This window comes from Balaenoptera acutorostrata, unplaced genomic scaffold (assembly GCF_949987535.1).
Source record: "Balaenoptera acutorostrata unplaced genomic scaffold, mBalAcu1.1 scaffold_215, whole genome shotgun sequence".
Classification (NCBI taxonomy): domain Eukaryota; kingdom Metazoa; phylum Chordata; class Mammalia; order Artiodactyla; family Balaenopteridae; genus Balaenoptera; species Balaenoptera acutorostrata.
In genome coordinates this window covers 101,765-116,249 of record NW_026646445.1, presented here as the reverse complement: position 1 = coordinate 116,249, position 14,485 = coordinate 101,765, and positions in this window count along the sequence as shown.

Genomic DNA, 14,485 nt, shown 5'->3' with positions numbered 1-14,485 from the left:
TCATTTTCAGCCCTACAGTACTTGTTCATATGAAGTGACCATTAGCATCGGCTTTAAACTGCTTTTGCAGGTAACGGCCACAGGGCTGCTACCTTTCTACATTCCCCACGCTGATACTAGGGAAACAGACTTTATGGCCAGTGGTATTCCTCAGTTGTAAATTAGAGTAGAATGTGCCCAGATAAACACACAAAAGCTGATGTCTCCTTACTTTTGTTGGATTTTTAAATTTAATTTATATTTATTTTTGGAGGTAATATTCTATTTTGTACATGGACCACTTCTTGGTGCATTCCTCTGTTGATGGACATTTTCGTTGCTTCCAAGTGTTGCCTATGGTAAATATTGCTGGAGTGCAGGATTGCCAGCCTGTGACTTTTTTTTTTAAGAATTTTTTTTAAAAATTTATTTATTTATTAATTTATTTATTTTTGGCTGTGTTGGTTCTTTGTTTCTGTGTGAGGGCTTTCTCCAGTTGTGGCAAGCGGGGGCCACTCTTCATCGTGGTGCGTGGGCCTCTCACTGTCGCAGCCTCTCTTTGCGGAGCACAGCTCCAGATGAGCAGGCTCAGTAGTTGTGGCGCACGGGCCTAGCTGCTCCGCGGCATGTGGGATCTTCCCGGACCAGGGCTCGAACCCGTGTCCCCTGCATCGGCAGGCAGACTCTCAACCACTGCGCCACCAGGGAAGCCCCCAGCCTGTGACTTTTTGATTCTCATTTTCTCTGGTGATAGGCCCAGCAGTGGGTGTGATTGATGGACTGGTCACTCAGTGTTTACTTTTTCAAAGCACCTCCAATGTGTTTTTATTAGTGACTTTTACAACATCCCCCTTAGAACCGAGGGTATGCATTTCTCCACAGTCGCTTCAGCATTTATTGTTTGCACCATTTTTGCTGATGGCCATTCTGACTGCTGTGATCTGATAGGTCTTTGTAATTTGGGTTTGCATATCTTTCAAAATTCCTAAAATTCATCATTTTTTCACGTATTTTTCTTTTATCAAAAGAAAAATCTGCGAGCACAATATATCTCTTGAAATTATCTTCTTCGAAGGTTGCCCTCTTTTGAATTTTTTGTTCGATTTTTGACCCCAGAATTTTTTTGGAGGGCAGGTGTCATTTACAGAACTGCAAGTTGGTGAATATTTAGTGACCGTTTGCAGTGGGTTTAAAGCTGCTGTTGTGGGAAACGGCCAAAAGGACGCAGCATTTCGCCATTCCCCAATCTAGGTACTAGGGCAGCAGAGCCTTTCTGGACGTCGTTGTCTTAGGTTGTAAATTAGAATGGAGTTTGCCAGGAGAAATCCCCATAAGTTTATGTCTCATTAGTTCTTATTCGTTTTTTCCCCAAACACACACACTGTATTTTATTTTTACAAGAGATAAATAGACTGACATCAAGCATTGTACATGGATGATCACAACAAAAGCAACAATGATTGCAATTACCAAACATGAAACACACTCATACTATGTCATAATATTGACATTCAGTCCAGTAGTCCTTCACTGTAGCAGCTGCTTTACTTTGCAGTGAAAATTGATTTGTATATTCTTTGCCTCTGGTTCCTTGTGGGATTTTTTTTTTAATTCAAACAGAAAGTAACAAAAATTATACTTATCGTCATCAGTTCACTCAGTCCCATGGAATTAATTTTTTTTCATCTTGATCTTTTGTTAGCACTTTTATGAGTTCATTAGTTTTATCATTAGAGTTCTGAAAATGCTTATTCATTCAGTTCAGCAGTACAGTAGAGTTACCAGAAACCTGTACTTGTCAGAGGCTTTTCCATGAATTTCATGAAGATGAAACCCTTTTATAGGAACATATTTGCAAAAGTATCAGAGTACACCCAGAACTGTCTGTAAATGACAAAAGACTTAAAACTGACCACGGTTAAAGATTTGATGAAAGTTTATAATAATGCAGTTGACAAGAAAATTAGTTATTTCTGACATATACATTTTAAAGTAATAACTAGGATTATGAATTATAATATTATACCAGAACATATAAGATTTTTAGAAATTTCATGTAATGTCTGAAACATTTATATTGACATATTTCCATACAAAGAACCGAATGAAAGTTTAGTATTAGTTGTTTAGTTTGTTTTTTTATACTGCAGGTTCTTATCAGTCATCAATTTTATACACATCAAGTGTATACATGTCAATCCCAATCACCCAATTCAGCACAACACCATCCCCACCCCACCGCATTTTCCCTCCCTTGGTGTCCATATGTCTGTGCTCTACATCTGTGTCTCAACTTCTGCCCTGCAAACTGGCTCATCTGTACCAATTTTCTAGGTTCCACATATCTGCGTTAATATACGATATTTGTTTTTCTCTTTCTGACTTACTTCACTCTGTATGGCAGTCTCTCGATCCATCCACGTCTCAACAAATGAAACAATTTGGTACCTTTTTGTGGCTGAGTAATATTCCATTCTATATATGTACCACAACTTCTTTATCCATTGGTCTGTTGATGGGCGTTTAGGTTGCTTCCATGACCTAGCTATTGTAAATAGTGCTGTAATAAACATTCGGGTGCATGTGTATTTTTGAATTATGGTTTTCTCTGGGTGTATACCCAGTAGTGGGATTCCTGTGTCATATGGTAGCTCAATGTTTACATTTTTAAGGCACCTCCATTCTGTTCTCATTAGTGGCTCTTTCCAAGTTACATCCCACTTAAAGTTGAGGGTATGCATTCCTCCACAACACCTTCAGCATTTATTGTTTGTAGTTTTCTTGCTGATGGTTATTTTGACAAGTGTGAGCTGATAACTCTCTGTGGTTGAATTCGCATGTGCCTCATAATCCGATGAATTGAGCTTTAAGGCATGTCCTATTTATTTTTCAAGCTGTGATTACCCCTTAGTTCTTCAACGTGTTCTCTTTAAGTATGTGTCACATTTTGACATGTTTTGGCCATTACCTCACTCAAGACATTTTGAGGGCAGGTTTCATTTAAAGTCCTGCAGTACTTGTTCCTAGGAAATGACCATTAGCACAGGCTATAAAGCTGCTTTTGCAGGTAACTGCCAGAGGGTAGCAGACTATCTATGTTCCCCACCCTGGTAACTAGGGAAAAGCCCTTGCGGCCTGTGGTGTTTCTCGGTTATAAATTAGAGTGGAGTGTGCCTGGACAAACCCACACAAGCTGATGTCTCCTTACTTTTGTTGGAATTTTAAATTTAATTTTTATTTTTGATTGCAGTAATTTTCCACTGTGTACGTGGACCACTTCTACTTTGTGCATTCCTCGGTTGATGGACATTTTCATTGCTTCCAAGTGTTGGCTATGGTAAATATTGTTGGAGTGCAGGATTGCCAGCCTGTGACTTTTTGATTCTCATTTTCTCAGGTGATAAGCCCAGCAGTGGGTGTGATTGATTGACTGGTAGCACCGTGTTTCCCTTTTCAAAGCACCTTCTTTGTGTTTTCATTAGTGGCTCTTACCACTTCCCCCTTAGAATCGAGGGTTCGCATTTCTCCACAATCCCTTCAGCATTTATTGTTTGCAGCATTTATGCTAATGGCCCTTCTGGCTGCTGTGAGCTGATAGGTTTTTGTAATTTGGGTTTGCATGTCTTTGAAAATTCGTAAAACTCATCATTTTTCTCCATCGTTTTCTTTTCTGTTAAAAAAAGGAAACAATTGGGAGTACAATATAACTCTTGAAATTCTCTTCTTGGAAGGTTGCCATCTTTGGAAATTTTTGGTCGATTTTCCACCCCAGAATTTTTTTAGAGAGCAGGTGTATTTTACCGAACTGCAAGTTCGGTAAATATTTAGTGACCTTTAGCAATGGGTTTCAAGCTGCTGTTGTGGGAAGTGGCCTCAAGGAGGCAGCATTTCTCCATTCCCAAATCTGGGTACTAGGGCAGCAGAGCCTTTCTGGGAGTCGTGTTCCTAGGCTGTAAATTACATTGGAATGTGCATGGAGAAACCCCCATAAGTTGATGTCTCATTGTTTCTTCTTGGGTTAAAAAAAGTTTTACTTGGTGTAAAGCTTAGAATATTGATTGTCCTAGGTGTACACAATCTGGTTCATTTGTAAATTATATATGTCTATTCAAGTACAGATCCCCTTCCCATATAAAATGTTACAGAGGGTTCTGCCGACATCCATTGCTATATGATCGGTCTTTTTGAGATATGTATATAATATGTGTTTGTATACATATAGGAACACTAATCTTAATTTATCCATTCCCCCCACCTTTCCTTTTAGATGAACATAGTTTCTTTTCGAAGTCTGTGAATGTCTTTCTCTGTGGAAATATGTTCATTTGTGTCAGTTATTAGATAACGCCTATAAGTGATATCATAGAATATAGGTCTTTTGCTTTCTGACTTACCTCATGTTTCGTGATTATCTGCAGACTCATTTGTGGTGCCTCAAAGAGCAATGGTTCATTGTTTTCCAGGGCTAATATTCCATTGTGTACATGGACCACTTCTTCTTGATCCATTCACCTGTTGTTGGACATTTTGATTGCTTCCCTGTCCTGGCTACTGTGAATAAGGCTGCTCTGCAGCTTTTGCGGCCTGTGTCTTCTCGATTCTTGTCTTCTCAGGTGAGTCGTCCAATGGTGCGCCTGCTGGATTGAATGGTACCTCCATTTTTACTTTTAAACACAGCTCCTTTCTCTTCTCATTATTGGCTGTTACCCCTTTACCTCTCACCTGCAGGTAGAGGGTACAGAGTTCTCTAAAATCCCTTCAGCATTTACTATTTGTAGACTTTTTGCTGATGGTCAGTCGACTGGTGTAAGTTGAAACCTTTTGTAGATTAGATTGCATGGGTCTAACCCTCCCTGAGGTTGAGCTTTTATGCATTTTCCTTTTTTTTAAAAAAGAGCGTGAGTAAAACTTAACTCTTCATACTCTCTTCCTGAAACATTTGCCTGTTTTGAATTTTTTTGTCCATTCCCTACTTCAGCACAATTTGTTAGGGCAGGTGTCCTTTACAGCCCTGAGTCCTTGTGAATGTTAAGTGACCATTAGCTGTGCGTTTAAAGCTGTTCTTGCAGGAAACGGCCACAAGGTGGCAGCATTTCCCCTTTACCCAATTTGGTTACTAGGGAAACAGAGCCTTAATGGAAGTGGTGTTCTAGGTTGTAAATTAGAATGGAATGTGCCAGGAAAAAGCCCTTTAGGTTTATGTCTCATTACTTCTTGTTCATATTTGTAATTTACTTTTTATTTTTTATCCCAGCCAATATGATTACAATGGTTTGTTTGTTCTAGGTGTGCAAGATGTGGTCCTTTCACACATATACATGTATCTATTCTTCCTCGCATCCTTTTCCCATGTAGGTTATGACACAATGTTGAGTTCTCTTCTCCTGGTCTTCCGTATGCTTTGGTGGTTATATATTTCACATGGTTTGTATATCTCTGTTAACCCCAATATGGTAATGTATCCAATCCTCATCCCTTTCTATTTCGTGAACCATAAGTTTTCTAATGAGTCTGTGATTGCCTTTTTCTGTGGAAATATCTTCATTGGTATCAGTTTTTAAGTAACTCTTAAAAGTGATATGATAGGATATGTGTCTTTTGCTTTCTCACTTACTACAGGTGGCATGATTACGTCTAGACTCATCTATGGTGCTGCAAATGGCATTGTTTCATTTTTTTCACTAGCGAATATTTCATTTTTACATGGAGGAGTTCTTCCTTGTCCACCCATCTGTTGGTGGACTTTTGGGTTACTTCCATATCTTGGCTCTTGTCATACTGTGCAATGCAGATTTGCCTGCCTGTGTCTTTCCAATTCTCTCTTCTTAGGTTATACGTCGAGGCGTGGCCCTGCTGGATCATATGGTAGCTCAATGTTTACCTTTTTACGGCACCTCCATTCTGTTCTCATTCGTTGCCCTTTCCAAGTTACGTCCCCTTAGAAGTTGAGGGTATGCATTCCTCCACAACACCTTCAGCATTTATTGTTTGTAGTTTTCTTGCTGATGGTTATTTTGACAAGTGTGAGCTGATAACTCTCTGTGGTTGAATTCGCATGTGCCTCATAATCCGATGAATTGAGCTTTAAGGCATGTCCTATTTATTTTTCAAGCTGTGATTACCCCTTAGTTCTTCAACGTGTTCTCTTTAAGTATGTGTCACATTTTGACATGTTTTGGCCATTACCTCACTCAAGACATTTTGAGGGCAGGTTTCATTTAAAGTCCTGCAGTACTTGTTCCTAGGAAATGACCATTAGCACAGGCTATAAAGCTGCTTTTGCAGGTAACTGCCAGAGGGTAGCAGACTATCTATGTTCCCCACCCTGGTAACTAGGGAAAAGCCCTTGCGGCCTGTGGTGTTTCTCGGTTATAAATTAGAGTGGAGTGTGCCTGGACAAACCCACACAAGCTGATGTCTCCTTACTTTTGTTGGAATTTTAAATTTAATTTTTATTTTTGATTGCAGTAATTTTCCACTGTGTACGTGGACCACTTCTACTTTGTGCATTCCTCGGTTGATGGACATTTTCATTGCTTCCAAGTGTTGGCTATGGTAAATATTGTTGGAGTGCAGGATTGCCAGCCTGTGACTTTTTGATTCTCATTTTCTCAGGTGATAAGCCCAGCAGTGGGTGTGATTGATTGACTGGTAGCACCGTGTTTCCCTTTTCAAAGCACCTTCTTTGTGTTTTCATTAGTGGCTCTTACCACTTCCCCCTTAGAATCGAGGGTTCGCATTTCTCCACAATCCCTTCAGCATTTATTGTTTGCAGCATTTATGCTAATGGCCCTTCTGGCTGCTGTGAGCTGATAGGTTTTTGTAATTTGGGTTTGCATGTCTTTGAAAATTCGTAAAACTCATCATTTTTCTCCATCGTTTTCTTTTCTGTTAAAAAAAGGAAACAATTGGGAGTACAATATAACTCTTGAAATTCTCTTCTTGGAAGGTTGCCATCTTTGGAAATTTTTGGTCGATTTTCCACCCCAGAATTTTTTTAGAGAGCAGGTGTATTTTACCGAACTGCAAGTTCGGTAAATATTTAGTGACCTTTAGCAATGGGTTTCAAGCTGCTGTTGTGGGAAGTGGCCTCAAGGAGGCAGCATTTCTCCATTCCCAAATCTGGGTACTAGGGCAGCAGAGCCTTTCTGGGAGTCGTGTTCCTAGGCTGTAAATTACATTGGAATGTGCATGGAGAAACCCCCATAAGTTGATGTCTCATTGTTTCTTCTTGGGTTAAAAAAAGTTTTACTTGGTGTAAAGCTTAGAATATTGATTGTCCTAGGTGTACACAATCTGGTTCATTTGTAAATTATATATGTCTATTCAAGTACAGATCCCCTTCCCATATAAAATGTTACAGAGGGTTCTGCCGACATCCATTGCTATATGATCGGTCTTTTTGAGATATGTATATAATATGTGTTTGTATACATATAGGAACACTAATCTTAATTTATCCATTCCCCCCACCTTTCCTTTTAGATGAACATAGTTTCTTTTCGAAGTCTGTGAATGTCTTTCTCTGTGGAAATATGTTCATTTGTGTCAGTTATTAGATAACGCCTATAAGTGATATCATAGAATATAGGTCTTTTGCTTTCTGACTTACCTCATGTTTCGTGATTATCTGCAGACTCATTTGTGGTGCCTCAAAGAGCAATGGTTCATTGTTTTCCAGGGCTAATATTCCATTGTGTACATGGACCACTTCTTCTTGATCCATTCACCTGTTGTTGGACATTTTGATTGCTTCCCTGTCCTGGCTACTGTGAATAAGGCTGCTCTGCAGCTTTTGCGGCCTGTGTCTTCTCGATTCTTGTCTTCTCAGGTGAGTCGTCCAATGGTGCGCCTGCTGGATTGAATGGTACCTCCATTTTTACTTTTAAACACAGCTCCTTTCTCTTCTCATTATTGGCTGTTACCCCTTTACCTCTCACCTGCAGGTAGAGGGTACAGAGTTCTCTAAAATCCCTTCAGCATTTACTATTTGTAGACTTTTTGCTGATGGTCAGTCGACTGGTGTAAGTTGAAACTTTTTGTAGATTAGATTGCATGGGTCTAACCCTCCCTGAGGTTGAGCTTTTATGCATTTTCCTTTTTTTAAAAAAGAGCGTGAGTAAAACTTAACTCTTCATACTCTCTTCCTGAAACATTTGCCTGTTTTGAATTTTTTTGTCCATTCCCTACTTCAGCACAATTTGTTAGGGCAGGTGTCCTTTACAGCCCTGAGTCCTTGTGAATGTTAAGTGACCATTAGCTGTGCGTTTAAAGCTGTTCTTGCAGGAAACGGCCACAAGGTGGCAGCATTTCCCCTTTACCCAATTTGGTTACTAGGGAAACAGAGCCTTAATGGAAGTGGTGTTCTAGGTTGTAAATTAGAATGGAATGTGCCAGGAAAAAGCCCTTTAGGTTTATGTCTCATTACTTCTTGTTCATATTTGTAATTTACTTTTTATTTTTTATCCCAGCCAATATGATTACAATGGTTTGTTTGTTCTAGGTGTGCAAGATGTGGTCCTTTCACACATATACATGTATCTATTCTTCCTCGCATCCTTTTCCCATGTAGGTTATGACACAATGTTGAGTTCTCTTCTCCTGGTCTTCCGTATGCTTTGGTGGTTATATATTTCACATGGTTTGTATATCTCTGTTAACCCCAATATGGTAATGTATCCAATCCTCATCCCTTTCTATTTCGTGAACCATAAGTTTTCTAATGAGTCTGTGATTGCCTTTTTCTGTGGAAATATCTTCATTGGTATCAGTTTTTAAGTAACTCTTAAAAGTGATATGATAGGATATGTGTCTTTTGCTTTCTCACTTACTACAGGTGGCATGATTACGTCTAGACTCATCTATGGTGCTGCAAATGGCATTGTTTCATTTTTTTCACTAGCGAATATTTCATTTTTACATGGAGGAGTTCTTCCTTGTCCACCCATCTGTTGGTGGACTTTTGGGTTACTTCCATATCTTGGCTCTTGTCATACTGTGCAATGCAGATTTGCCTGCCTGTGTCTTTCCAATTCTCTCTTCTTAGGTTATACGTCGAGGCGTGGCCCTGCTGGATCATATGGTAGCTCAATGTTTACCTTTTTACGGCACCTCCATTCTGTTCTCATTCGTTGCCCTTTCCAAGTTACGTCCCCTTAGAAGTTGAGGGTATGCATTCCTCCACAACACCTTCAGCATTTATTGTTTGTAGTTTTCTTGCTGATGGTTATTTTGACAAGTGTGAGCTGATAATTCTCTGTGGTTGAATTCGCATGTGCCTCATAATCCGATGAATTGAGCTTTAAGGCATGTCCTATTTATTTTTCAAGCTGTGATTACCCCTTAGTTCTTCAACGTGTTCTCTTTAAGTATGTGTCACATTTTGACATGTTTTGGCCATTACCTCACTCAAGACATTTTGAGGGCAGGTTTCATTTAAAGTCCTGCAGTACTTGTTCCTAGGAAATGACCATTAGCACAGGCTATAAAGCTGCTTTTGCAGGTAACTGCCAGAGGGTAGCAGACTATCTATGTTCCCCACCCTGGTAACTAGGGAAAAGCCCTTGCGGCCTGTGGTGTTTCTCGGTTATAAATTAGAGTGGAGTGTGCCTGGACAAACCCACACAAGCTGATGTCTCCTTACTTTTGTTGGAATTTTAAATTTAATTTTTATTTTTGATTGCAGTAATTTTCCACTGTGTACATGGACCACTTCTACTTTGTGCATTCCTCGGTTGATGGACATTTTCATTGCTTCCAAGTGTTGGCTATGGTAAATATTGTTGGAGTGCAGGATTGCCAGCCTGTGACTTTTTGATTCTCATTTTCTCAGGTGATAAGCCCAGCAGTGGGTGTGATTGATTGACTGGTAGCACCGTGTTTCCCTTTTCAAAGCACCTTCTTTGTGTTTTCATTAGTGGCTCTTACCACTTCCCCCTTAGAATCGAGGGTTCGCATTTCTCCACAATCCCTTCAGCATTTATTGTTTGCAGCATTTATGCTAATGGCCCTTCTGGCTGCTGTGAGCTGATAGGTTTTTGTAATTTGGGTTTGCATGTCTTTGAAAATTCGTAAAACTCATCATTTTTCTCCATCGTTTTCTTTTCTGTTAAAAAAAGGAAACAATTGGGAGTACAATATAACTCTTGAAATTCTCTTCTTGGAAGGTTGCCATCTTTGGAAATTTTTGGTCGATTTTCCACCCCAGAATTTTTTTAGAGAGCAGGTGTATTTTACCGAACTGCAAGTTCGGTAAATATTTAGTGACCTTTAGCAATGGGTTTCAAGCTGCTGTTGTGGGAAGTGGCCTCAAGGAGGCAGCATTTCTCCATTCCCAAATCTGGGTACTAGGGCAGCAGAGCCTTTCTGGGAGTCGTGTTCCTAGGCTGTAAATTACATTGGAATGTGCATGGAGAAACCCCCATAAGTTGATGTCTCATTGTTTCTTCTTGGGTTAAAAAAAGTTTTACTTGGTGTAAAGCTTAGAATATTGATTGTCCTAGGTGTACACAATCTGGTTCATTTGTAAATTATATATGTCTATTCAAGTACAGATCCCCTTCCCATATAAAATGTTACAGAGGGTTCTGCCGACATCCATTGCTATATGATCGGTCTTTTTGAGATATGTATATAATATGTGTTTGTATACATATAGGAACACTAATCTTAATTTATCCATTCCCCCCACCTTTCCTTTTAGATGAACATAGTTTCTTTTCGAAGTCTGTGAATGTCTTTCTCTGTGGAAATATGTTCATTTGTGTCAGTTATTAGATAACGCCTATAAGTGATATCATAGAATATAGGTCTTTTGCTTTCTGACTTACCTCATGTTTCGTGATTATCTGCAGACTCATTTGTGGTGCCTCAAAGAGCAATGGTTCATTGTTTTCCAGGGCTAATATTCCATTGTGTACATGGACCACTTCTTCTTGATCCATTCACCTGTTGTTGGACATTTTGATTGCTTCCCTGTCCTGGCTACTGTGAATAAGGCTGCTCTGCAGCTTTTGCGGCCTGTGTCTTCTCGATTCTTGTCTTCTCAGGTGAGTCGTCCAATGGTGCGCCTGCTGGATTGAATGGTACCTCCATTTTTACTTTTAAACACAGCTCCTTTCTCTTCTCATTATTGGCTGTTACCCCTTTACCTCTCACCTGCAGGTAGAGGGTACAGAGTTCTCTAAAATCCCTTCAGCATTTACTATTTGTAGACTTTTTGCTGATGGTCAGTCGACTGGTGTAAGTTGAAACTTTTTGTAGATTAGATTGCATGGGTCTAACCCTCCCTGAGGTTGAGCTTTTATGCATTTTCCTTTTTTTAAAAAAGAGCGTGAGTAAAACTTAACTCTTCATACTCTCTTCCTGAAACATTTGCCTGTTTTGAATTTTTTTGTCCATTCCCTACTTCAGCACAATTTGTTAGGGCAGGTGTCCTTTACAGCCCTGAGTCCTTGTGAATGTTAAGTGACCATTAGCTGTGCGTTTAAAGCTGTTCTTGCAGGAAACGGCCACAAGGTGGCAGCATTTCCCCTTTACCCAATTTGGTTACTAGGGAAACAGAGCCTTAATGGAAGTGGTGTTCTAGGTTGTAAATTAGAATGGAATGTGCCAGGAAAAAGCCCTTTAGGTTTATGTCTCATTACTTCTTGTTCATATTTGTAATTTACTTTTTATTTTTTATCCCAGCCAATATGATTACAATGGTTTGTTTGTTCTAGGTGTGCAAGATGTGGTCCTTTCACACATATACATGTATCTATTCTTCCTCGCATCCTTTTCCCATGTAGGTTATGACACAATGTTGAGTTCTCTTCTCCTGGTCTTCCGTATGCTTTGGTGGTTATATATTTCACATGGTTTGTATATCTCTGTTAACCCCAATATGGTAATGTATCCAATCCTCATCCCTTTCTATTTCGTGAACCATAAGTTTTCTAATGAGTCTGTGATTGCCTTTTTCTGTGGAAATATCTTCATTGGTATCAGTTTTTAAGTAACTCTTAAAAGTGATATGATAGGATATGTGTCTTTTGCTTTCTCACTTACTACAGGTGGCATGATTACGTCTAGACTCATCTATGGTGCTGCAAATGGCATTGTTTCATTTTTTTCACTAGCGAATATTTCATTTTTACATGGAGGAGTTCTTCCTTGTCCACCCATCTGTTGGTGGACTTTTGGGTTACTTCCATATCTTGGCTCTTGTCATACTGTGCAATGCAGATTTGCCTGCCTGTGTCTTTCCAATTCTCTCTTCTTAGGTTATACGTCGAGGCGTGGCCCTGCTGGATCATATGGTAGCTCAATGTTTACCTTTTTACGGCACCTCCATTCTGTTCTCATTCGTTGCCCTTTCCAAGTTACGTCCCCTTAGAAGTTGAGGGTATGCATTCCTCCACAACACCTTCAGCATTTATTGTTTGTAGTTTTCTTGCTGATGGTTATTTTGACAAGTGTGAGCTGATAACTCTCTGTGGTTGAATTCGCATGTGCCTCATAATCCGATGAATTGAGCTTTAAGGCATGTCCTATTTATTTTTCAAGCTGTGATTACCCCTTAGTTCTTCAACGTGTTCTCTTTAAGTATGTGTCACATTTTGACATGTTTTGGCCATTACCTCACTCAAGACATTTTGAGGGCAGGTTTCATTTAAAGTCCTGCAGTACTTGTTCCTAGGAAATGACCATTAGCACAGGCTATAAAGCTGCTTTTGCAGGTAACTGCCAGAGGGTAGCAGACTATCTATGTTCCCCACCCTGGTAACTAGGGAAAAGCCCTTGCGGCCTGTGGTGTTTCTCAGTTATAAATTAGAGTGGAGTGTGCCTGGACAAACCCACACAAGCTGATGTCTCCTTACTTTTGTTGGAATTTTAAATTTAATTTTTATTTTTGATTGCAGTAATTTTCCACTGTGTACGTGGACCACTTCTACTTTGTGCATTCCTCGGTTGATGGACATTTTCATTGCTTCCAAGTGTTGGCTATGGTAAATATTGTTGGAGTGCAGGATTGCCAGCCTGTGACTTTTTGATTCTCATTTTCTCAGGTGATAAGCCCAGCAGTGGGTGTGATTGATTGACTGGTAGCACCGTGTTTCCCTTTTCAAAGCACCTTCTTTGTGTTTTCATTAGTGGCTCTTACCACTTCCCCCTTAGAATCGAGGGTTCGCATTTCTCCACAATCCCTTCAGCATTTATTGTTTGCAGCATTTATGCTAATGGCCCTTCTGGCTGCTGTGAGCTGATAGGTTTTTGTAATTTGGGTTTGCATGTCTTTGAAAATTCGTAAAACTCATCATTTTTCTCCATCGTTTTCTTTTCTGTTAAAAAAAGGAAACAATTGGGAGTACAATATAACTCTTGAAATTCTCTTCTTGGAAGGTTGCCATCTTTGGAAATTTTTGGTCGATTTTCCACCCCAGAATTTTTTTAGAGAGCAGGTGTATTTTACCGAACTGCAAGTTCGGTAAATATTTAGTGACCTTTAGCAATGGGTTTCAAGCTGCTGTTGTGGGAAGTGGCCTCAAGGAGGCAGCATTTCTCCATTCCCAAATCTGGGTACTAGGGCAGCAGAGCCTTTCTGGGAGTCGTGTTCCTAGGCTGTAAATTACATTGGAATGTGCATGGAGAAACCCCCATAAGTTGATGTCTCATTGTTTCTTCTTGGGTTAAAAAAAGTTTTACTTGGTGTAAAGCTTAGAATATTGATTGTCCTAGGTGTACACAATCTGGTTCATTTGTAAATTATATATGTCTATTCAAGTACAGATCCCCTTCCCATATAAAATGTTACAGAGGGTTCTGCCGACATCCATTGCTATATGATCGGTCTTTTTGAGATATGTATATAATATGTGTTTGTATACATATAGGAACACTAATCTTAATTTATCCATTCCCCCCACCTTTCCTTTTAGATGAACATAGTTTCTTTTCGAAGTCTGTGAATGTCTTTCTCTGTGGAAATATGTTCATTTGTGTCAGTTATTAGATAACGCCTATAAGTGATATCATAGAATATAGGTCTTTTGCTTTCTGACTTACCTCATGTTTCGTGATTATCTGCAGACTCATTTGTGGTGCCTCAAAGAGCAATGGTTCATTGTTTTCCAGGGCTAATATTCCATTGTGTACATGGACCACTTCTTCTTGATCCATTCACCTGTTGTTGGACATTTTGATTGCTTCCCTGTCCTGGCTACTGTGAATAAGGCTGCTCTGCAGCTTTTGCGGCCTGTGTCTTCTCGATTCTTGTCTTCTCAGGTGAGTCGTCCAATGGTGCGCCTGCTGGATTGAATGGTACCTCCATTTTTACTTTTAAACACAGCTCCTTTCTCTTCTCATTATTGGCTGTTACCCCTTTACCTCTCACCTGCAGGTAGAGGGTACAGAGTTCTCTAAAATCCCTTCAGCATTTACTATTTGTAGACTTTTTGCTGATGGTCAGTCGACTGGTGTAAGTTGAAACTTTTTGTAGATTAGATTGCATGGGTCTAACCCTCCC